Here is a 10,379-nt window from a genome sequence, read left to right as displayed (position 1 = left end):
ATCTCCCAAGCTAATCGGAACATGACATTTGACAGTTGGCTTACGGGTCTCCAGTGGATGTTATATTGGCTAACAGCACAAGTTGGCCAGTGCAGGAACTGTACACAGGAACAAAGTACAAATTCCAAGTGAAATGTTATAATTTCAAAACAGAGAATTTTACAGAACAAGCTTTGGCTTTCAGAAAAATTTACTTTGCCCTTGTATATGGCAAAGAAAAACAAACTGGTACTGCTGATGTCAACATTGCACCATGATGGAAATATTGGTAGGGAAAGCTTGACCAAATGGAACCCAGAGATGGCAACTTTCTGTAACAAAATCAAAGGTGGAGCAGATGTTGTTGATGAGCTATGCAGCAACTAGGGTGCCACTTCAATCACAAAGTGCTGGGTAATGGTTGTGTTTTACTTGATCCTAAACATGGGTGGCACAAATAATTGGATAATTTACAAGGAAAATAGCAAGTGCAAAATACCACTGAGAACTTTTCTGAAAGGGTCGGGACTAGAACTCACAAGAGATATTGCATATCAAAGGCAAAACAAAATGTTTCTGCCCAGGACACTATGCAAAGAAATTGTGGACCACATTGGTGAGCTGACAGGTGAACAGGCAGGTACAGCACAACAAAGGCCTACTATGACAACAGGAAAACCAAACAGTTGTTAACTGTGCCCTAACCAAAAAGGTCTGGAAAACAAAACCTACGTACTATCAGTGTAAGCGATACTTGTGTATGGAACATTCAGTTTTTGTGTGTGAAGACTGCCTTGGGTGTGACACTGGAAGGAAAGATCATCTTTGTTATAAAGTTCTATTCATTGTCATTCACACTGGTTTTTATTTCTGATGTTGTTTTGGGTTTGGTAAGCAAGTAAACATCGGATGTAAAAATGTTGACCTCCGAACACTCGTTACACGCTTGATATTCTATTCATATCTTATTTCCCTGGCAATGATGAATCAGCAGAAATCTTTAATTAGGTAGATAAAATGGTATATTGAGTGTACATGCTGGACCTTGTCTAGCCCTTGTCAACTCTTCAAACCAGGTGTGAGCTGCGGAAGCCAGTGTTCTTCCGTAGCAAGAGGAATCCTTCCAAACCGCCCGTCTGCTTTGTCCTGAGTCCCAGGACAACATGTACACTGTACAAGATAGCAGGAAGCGCCACAGGAAGAAAAGACAGGTGACAAGAATGGCCTGCCACATAGGAAAACACATCTGCTGTCGGTGTAAGATCCTGTCTCAACCAACCAACCAAAATTAAAAAAAAAAACAAAAACTCAAGCAACCAAAAAATAAATATTCACTAAATATTTTGATCACATTTCATAGTATATTGTAGAAAAAGATGGGAAAGTTGAATATTCCAGAATGATTGGAATCAAAGATGTTTCAGAGGAGAATGTAAGAATGGTCCTGTTTTCTTCATGTAATTCTATATTCTGTGTCTGTGTTTCACAAGATATATTTGACTATCCTGAGGATTAGCTCAGTAGCAGAGCTCGTAGTGGGCATTTTGAAGATTCTGAGTTCCACCCCCAACACCACAAAAACAAACAAACCAATAAAAAGTACATAACAAGATATATTTAAAGAAAATAATTTCACTTTTTTTTCTTGTTATTAGAGAATTTTATATTCTACAATGACCTTAATCAGCTGATAAAAAATTCTAAAAAAGGAAAAAAGAAGAAAAAGAACATTTCAAATTTATGGCTGGCATTGGAGTTAAATAAATTCCACATGCTAAGAAACATTTTCCTAATATTTAAGTTAACCATTTGTTACTTTACCAAGTAGATGAGTGGAACTGTAGAAGGATATTACCAGCTTGTTTAGTCATTGTGAGTTAATTTGTAGTATGGGGCCGGTGAGATTTTTAGTATAGCTCAGCAGTCTAAAATGCCTATTTAGGCAAAGCTCAAGGACCGTAGTTTGATCCCTAGCACTGGATGATGCACCAGCCCTGCCCACAGGGTGGGCTGAGCTGTCTGCAATAAATAAATAAATTTATATATTTGTAATTAATTTTAATGAGAAAGAAATAGCAATGAGACAGTTTCAAAACAGGTTAGTAGGACAGTTAATACAAACTGTATTAATACATTGCATATTGTTGCCTTCACTGTAGTTATTCAGAGTATAAGATGCAGACATGATATCTTGTCTAAACACTATTAGTACAAATCTTCTCATTGAACTAAGAGAAAGTAGCTGTATATCTATCCTAACTATTTTGTATATACAGATATACATATATTTTTTTCACTACGAAATGGTCCTTCATTTATATCCCCCCCTTTTTTTTTGGTAGAACCAGGGATTGAACTCAGGCCCTTGCACTTGCCAGGCAAGTGCTTATTCTACTGAGCCATCTCCCTGGCCCTTTGTTTTGTCTAAATTTATTTTTAATATAGTCCCCCAAATAGAATTATTTACTTTGTTATTAGTATTTTTTCTCAGTAAATCTATTTTTATTGGTATGTGTTTGCAGTACATACTGATTACATTCACTGTGGGGAGTTGTTACATTTTCTTAACCCATCTTAATTCTTTCATAGTTCTTTTCATTTCCCTTTCCTCTCCCTCCCATCCCCTCCCTCTCTGTCAGTGACTAGTACTGTATTTAAGATTATACATCCACATACTTTCAAGAGTCAAGCAGTTCTATAACTTACTGTGACCGTTAATTGTCATTGGTCAACCTGACTGTATGAAGAAACACTTAGCAGATTAGTAAAGCACAGCTCTGGGTGTGTCTGCAGGTAACTGGAACATAGACCAGCAACCCAAGCCAGAACACTGGCCCTGGTTATGGGTGGCCCGTCATTAGGCTGGGAGCCTAGATGGAAAGAAATGGGAAAGGAGGACTTTATTCTGTCTCTGGAGTGCTCTAGTCTGCTTGAAGGGGTGCGTGTTCTGCCACAGTTGCCTTTGGATGCCAGCCTCCAGTGTATGCAGCCTTCCACTGCAGATCCACACCAGCAGCATTTCATTGAGCCGCCATGCCCTCGACCTGAGCCTGGTTGGACCCTCAATGCCTCTGGTTGGAGGTTCTTGGGCTGAGCAGCTCCTGACCCTCTGTTCTTCAGCACCCAGATGGCCACTGTGGACTCTCCCACCCCTGCTGAGCTTACCTAATAAATGCCTTGCATAATTATACATAATTTTTCCTCTTGAGAACCCTAATACAGTGTGTTGTGTGAGATAGCAGTCAGACTTTCCGTTTTCTATTCCCAAACTATTTTAGATTGGAAAGTTTTTCCTTCACAGTCAATACCCAGGCTATGCGCTAGTGGACAGCTTCCCAACAACAATGTTCCTGTCGAGGAGTTTTACGCCTTTATAACTTTATACTTTGGATGAAACACTTTTCCTAGAGGCAAACAGTTTCCGCTTAGGTGGTTCATTTGGAATTTCCCTCTAGATCTAAAATAACATACACAGCTGGGCATGGTAAAGGCAAGGTCCTGAGTTCAATTCCTAGTACCCCCCCCCCAAAAAAAAAAATATTCTATGAGGCTGAGGGTATAGCTTAGTGATAGAAGGAGTACTGGGCATGGGTTCAATTTCTGACACCAATAAAGATTATTCGTTGGACCAGGAATATAGCTCAGTGACACAGCGCCTGCCTGGCAAGCACAAGGTCCTGAGTTTGATTCCCCAGGCCAAAAACAAACAAAAAAATCACTGATTTTTTTTTTCTTGTTTCTCAAGGAATTGGTTCATTTCATCTAGGTTATCAAGTGTGGGCATTTAAAAAAGTGCTTTTTTTTTTTTTTTAAAGTAAACCTGCCTGAGGCAGAAAGATTACAAGTTCAAGCCTAAACTGAGTAAATTACTGATTTAGCAGGATCCTGTCTCTAAATAAAGAAATGAAGGGTTGGAGATACAGCTTAATGGGAAGGCCTAGGCTTAATCCCAGTACCAAAAGAAAAAAATCAGTTCTCTCAGAATAGTAGTCTCTCAGTTTATTGTCAGACATCTCTTCCAGAGCCCCTTGGGCCACTCTGTCTGCAGCCACCACTCTTTGTCTTTCTGAGCTCTAGCTGTCATTCTAGAGGGTTACTTCACCTCTTTTGATTGTAACCCCTAGCTTTGTGTCATAGTTTTTCCTTCTACTTGGCTTACTGCTTCATTTCAGTGGGGTCCACCCCGTATTAGTTTTTTGAAAAAGAATACACACGAAGCAATTGCTGTGTTTTTTTTTTTAAAGATATTCTATGCCTGAAAATACTTTTCTTATCTTTGCAGCTAGCTGATAATTGGGCTGAGTACAGAATTGCAGGATGGAAATAATTATCTCCCAAAGGAATTTCCTGAGACTAGGCACTAACACATATTTCCACAACAGTGTTGCTACTGTGAAGTTTGATGTCATTTTAAAAAGAATTATTTTTTTGGCCCCTAGCATGCTAGAGTTTTAAAGTGATGAGAGTATTTTCATCCACTTTGCTTGATACACAGTGGGCTCTTTTGTTTGTGTATTCAGGTAGTTGTGTCCTTGGTTTGGGAAAATTCCCCTCAATTATGTTCTGACTTTTTGCCTTTAGTTTTTTCTCTATAATCTTTTCTGGAGCTCATAATACTTTAAAATATTTTTCTTTCTAGCTAACCCCCTATCTCCATATCCCATCTTTTAAATTTAAAATTTTCTTCACCATTCTGGGAGATAACTTTGTATTTTTGTATTCCAAAATCACTAGAAATTTTAATTTCTGAGATAGGTGTCTGTGTGTGTGTGTGTGTGTGTGTGTGTGTGTGTGGTGTTGGGGACTGACCTCTGACATTTACTGAACTAAAGTCCAGCTCCCAAGATCATATTTTTTTAATTTCCAAGAGCTCTTTTGCTCTCTAATACTGTTTAAATGTTCCCTCTTTAAACTTTGCATCTCTCTCTCTCTCTTTTTTTTTTTTTTTTTTTTTAATTTGGCACAGGGTCTACAGGGTCTCACAAAAAGATCAGACTCGTAGCAATCCTCCTGTTTTCAGCCTCCCAAGCGCTGGGATTACAAGCCCGCACCACCATGCCCAGTCTCAGTGTTGGCTCAGTGTGCCTTGGGGGCGCAGCCAGCACAGCATGCTGGGGATCAAACCCCAGCTGCTGCTGTCTGCCTAAGCAGATGCTTTAATCCACTGAGCTATCTGGCTGGCCCTAAGAAACCTATATGATAAAGGAGAAAAAACCCAAACCAAACTATTACATCTTTGGAGATGTTTCATCTATTAAACAAGAGTAAGGGGGCCGGCCAGATAGTTCAGTGGATTAAAGCGCCTGTTTAGGTAAAGAGCAGTAGCCGGGGTTTGATCCCCTGCGAGCCGTGCTGGCCTGTCCCCAGGGCGAGTTGAGACAGCAACTGAGACTGGGCATGGTGGTGCGAGCCTGTAATCCCAACATTTGGGAGGCTGAAAACAGGAGAATCACTACAAGTCTGATCTGTGTAGTGAGACCCTTCTTTCTTTCAAATTACTTTCCTCCTGTTTGTTCTGGCGAGGCTTTCCTCTGCTGTCTGGAGATGCTCCTACCTCATAAGGAGCCCTAGGCCCAAGAGTGGTGGAGCCTGTCCACTGTGGCCATCTCCACTGGGGACCCCAAGGCAGCAACTTTGCTGAGGAAGCCTTGAGGTTTCCTCCTCCAGTTCTACTGGGCGGCTCAGACTCCCAGCAAGGTCTCTTCAACAACAGATCTGTTGGTCAGCCTTTGAGGAGCTGAGGTAGGAAGAAGGCTGCAGGTAAGAGGAGCACCTCAGCACACACATTAGAGAAAGCTGCAGTCGTGCACCTGTCCTTGCTCTTAGAACCCCATTACTGAACCCCAGTTTGGACTGAGCTTCTTGCCATCCTACTGATTTGAACTTTGTTCCGCCCAGACCAGACCAGACAAGAGCTGTGTCTGATTCTCTCTAAGGAACAAACTTCTATTCCTCTGCTAGGGTGGGGAAGCAGAGTTACCTGGCAGGCTGTGGCCGGCTGGGCACAGGTTGTCTCATATGTCCTCAGCAAATCTGCAGTCTGTTCTTCTGTTTTTAGCCCTTCCCACTCCCCTTCCCAAACTCCAGGGATACTGCACATCACCAGTTCTTGATTCTTTTACGAGTTCTGTGTAACAGATCAGGTTAGGTCTATATTTTCTCCAATGTTGGGATGAGTTTGTGCTTTCCCAGGTCTGTCAAATCGGTTAACACCCATTCACCCACATTCCGATTGCCCTTTTCTTTATTCTTATTGATTTATGGTTTATTTTTAAAGTACCCTTTTTTGTTACAATGGAGTTTTGGCGAAGAGGGAAGTTTTTGGCAGCAAATGACGGTTGTTCAAGTCAGCATTTTTTACTAGAAGTCAGGAGTACCTTAAATATTTATTTTAAAAAATACAAAACAGATCATAAATTGGCCAAGGGGTGAACAGGTCAAACCCATTCTACTCCCTCTCTCCAGCTCACTGATGAAATCACACAAAATTTGTTAACAGCACCTGGCGCAGTGGCACGCGCCTGTAATCCCAACTACTCAGGCTGAGGCAGGAGGGTTACAGGTTTGTGGACTTTGTACACAGTTTAGGGAGATGTTGCTCAACATAAAAAACAAAAAAGGGGCCAGGGAGATGGCCTAGCGGAATAAGCACTTCCCTGGCAAGCTCAAGGGCCTGAGTTCAATCCCTGGTTCCGAAAAAAGAAAGAGGGCAGCATATATCTCAGTGGTAGACAACTTGCTTAGTGTGTGTAAGGCCCTGTGCATGGTATTGGATTCACTTTCCAGTAGCATGAGGAAAAGAAAGGAGAAAAAGAACAAATGAAAGAGATTCATAAAACAAAAAGTTGTTTTGTTTCTGGAAACTAATGAAGAACTCTTTTCATAACTCAGTCTCCAAGTATTTCCCGTGAAGTTGAATCAGATGAACTGTGAAAGGCCTGAGCTGGGCACAGTAGCAAACATTTATAATCCTGGCATGGGATGCTGAGGCAGGAGGATCATAAACTGAAGGCCAGCCTGGATTATGTAATGACACCCTATCTCAAATAAAAAAACAAACACTACTGAGCTTTGGAGGACAGAACCATTTATATCAACAATTTCTTAAAATTTGGGATTATCTCACTTTGTTCTTGGCTTGAACACTGAGAATTTTCTACAGGTTACTTATATTTGAAAAAATATAAGTTGACATTATCTACATTTTAGGGTTTTTTTTTTTTTGTTGTTGTTTTTTTTTTTTTTTTTTTTTTTTTTGTGGTACTGGGGATTGAACTCAGGACTTTGTGCTTGCCAGGCAAGCCTTTATTCTACTGAGCTATCTCCCTGGACCCCTACATTTTAGATTATTACAAGAGAAGCCAGTAAGCTAAGCAGTATCAGTGAAGCTGTTATTTAGCTATCAAGGGTTACCTATATAAATCCTGCCCATTCAATTTGACAAGTGTTTACTGAGCACCTGACATGGAGCACAGGTCTAGACAGTGCAGACGCAGCAGTGCACAAAGCATAAAAGAATCCCTACTAGCTTAGAATTCACAGTCCAGGAGGAAGACATGTAGTAATAATAAAAACAATAATTCCTAGTCTATGTGATATGTTAGAAGGTAGCATATGGTACTGGAAAAAAAAATAAAGCAGACAAAAAGAAAGGATTCAGAATAATGGGTTGGAAAGGCCAGGTGCAGTGGCACATGCCTATAATCCCACTCAGAAGGCTGAGGCAGGAGGATTGTTGTGAGTTCAAGGCCAATCTAGCGAAGTCCAGGCCAGCCTGAACTATACAGTAAGATCTTGTTACAAAAAAATAAAAACAATCAGAAAAGGAATAATGGGTTGGAGGGCTGGTTACAGTGTTATTTAGGGTGTCAGGAAAGGTCTTCCTGAAAATGCATCACTGGAGTAAGACTTACAGAAGGTGACAAAGCAAATAGTGCATCTAGGGAGCGGGTGCTAAGGCAGAGCGTGCAGAAGAGCAAGGTGAGCACTGGGGCTGGAGCACAGTGTTGGAGAGTAGCAGGAAGTCAGCTTAGAGGGGCGAGGTGGGATGGGCATTTCAGGTTGTGAGGAGCACTTCTGGTCCCTTGGGGAAGCCACTGCAATACTTTGTGCAGAGGAAGGCCAAGGGTCAATGCAGTAGGACCATTTTAAGAGGCAACTGCAGTCATCCCGATGAGAGGCAATGGTGGCCTGAACTAAGATGGTGAAAACCGAGGTGGGGGAAGTGCTGTATGCACACATACACATGTATAACACATCTGTCCTCTGTGAATATTTTGAAAGAGAACCCAACAGGATTTAGAATGGGTAGAATTCTAAATTGGTAGAATTGGATGTGAGAAAGAGAGGCACTGAAGATAATACCATATGAATCCAGGTAGCTTTTCCATATTCCAAAGATTAAAAAAAAATAGAACTTTCCATGTTTTTTCATATGAAGTTTAATATGACAGTGGAGCAGTGTTTCTGTTGTGAATCTTGAATCACAACAGAAAAGAATCTTGACTCTACACTATTATAACTGGCTTTCCTGAATGGTGATTTACCACAGTAGCCAATGAGATCGGCTGGCTGAGCTCTAATTAATTTTGGGCAACCACAACAAACAAGGAGAGAAATGAGGAATTAAAAAGTAGTAAGAAGTTGGGTGCTGTGGTGCACAGATATAATCCCAGCTATTTGGGAGGCTGAGGCAGGAGGATAGCAAGTTCAAGCCCCACCTGAGCTATATAGCAAGGTCCTGTCTCAAAAGAAAATGGGCTTAAAGAGGTAGCTCAGTGCTCCCTGGATTCAAGCCCCAGCACTGCATAAGTAAATCAATAGTGACAGGCCAGGCACAATAGTCAGTGCACAGCAGTGTAAGCCTTTAAACCCCTAGCATAGCCCTTTAGCCTCTGGTTTCCTGTTTTGACGGGGTCTTAGCATGCTGGTCTGCCCCACACCCATCTGGAACATGCTGGGGCAAAGCAGGCAGGCAGAGTGCTGCAGCCTTGGTCTGGGAGGCCTAGCTTAGGGGAAACTGAATAGCTCAGTGACTCACACAAGACGTTTGTTTTTGTTGTTTTTTAGTGCTGGGGATTGAACATAGACATGCTAGGCATACACACTACCAGTGAGCTACATCTCTACCCCTCAGAGTTTTGAGGAAATGCAAGCCATCTATCAACAGAGATTTTTTTTTCCCCTCTTGAGGAAGTTCTGTAGCAAAATGAAAAATGAATTATAATAAAAATCTCAAAAAGTGTAAGAGGGCTGGGGATATAGTTCAGGGGCATAACATGTGCCTGGTAAGAGCAAGAACCCAGGTTCCATCCCTGGTACCCACCACCACAAGTGTGCCATGCCGGCCACCAAAACCATGCGTGGTGGCATCCACCTGTAATCCCAGTTCTGGGAGGCTGAGGGGAGGATCACTACAAGTCTGAGCTGTGTAGTAAGACCCTGCACCAAATAAATAAACAAACAATTTTTTTTTTATTTTTTTTATTTTTTATGTGGAACCAGGGATCAAACTCAGGCCCTTGCGCTTGCCAGGGAAGCGCTTATTCCACTGAGCCATCTCCCTGGTCCCCCCCTTTTTTTTTCAAAATAAATAATTTTTTTAAATATTCTCTGGAACAAAATTATAGATTATTTCCCAAATTTTGGAGATTGAACACAGGGGAGCCCTACCACAAAGCTACACTCCCGAGTCCTTTTTACTTTTAAATTTGACAGTCTTACTAAATTTCTCATGCTGACCTTGAGGTTACAGTTTTCAGCTGGACATGGCACACACCTATAATCCCAGCATCTGGGAAGCTGAGGCAGGAGGTGCTGAGGGTTCAAAATCAATGTGGGCTACACATGGAGTTCAAGGCCAGCTGGAGCTACATATTGAGACTCTGTCTCGAAAACAAACAACAATAATGAACAAATAAGACCCTTAGACTTTTCCTATCTCAACCCTCTACCTATTATTTCTTGATGGTAATAAAAAAATACTGGTTCATGGAAGAAACACAAGTATGTTTACTTTCGCCACACCTATTCAACACAGTATTTGAAACTTTAGCCAGAGCAATCCGGCAAGAGAAAAAGTACAAAGGATATGTATAGGAAAGGTAGAAGTCAAAGTATTCTTCTTCACAGATGACATTATCCTTTACATAGAAGACCTGAAAAACTATACCAAAGATTCTTAGAACTAATAAGCAAATTCAGGATAATAGGATACAAAACCAATATATAAAAACCAACAGCATTTTCATAAACCAACAATGAAACCACTGAGAAAAAAATTAGGAATGCAATTCCATTCAATATGACCTTAAAGGGACCGGGGAGATGGCTCAGTAGAATAAGTGCTTCCCTGGCAAGCGCAAAGGTCTGAGTTCAATCCCCAGTTCCGTAAAAAATAA

Source organism: Octodon degus, unplaced genomic scaffold, assembly GCF_000260255.1.
Source record: "Octodon degus isolate 3935 unplaced genomic scaffold, OctDeg1.0 scaffold00164, whole genome shotgun sequence".
Taxonomy (NCBI): domain Eukaryota; kingdom Metazoa; phylum Chordata; class Mammalia; order Rodentia; family Octodontidae; genus Octodon; species Octodon degus.
This window is presented reverse-complemented; position numbering follows the sequence as displayed.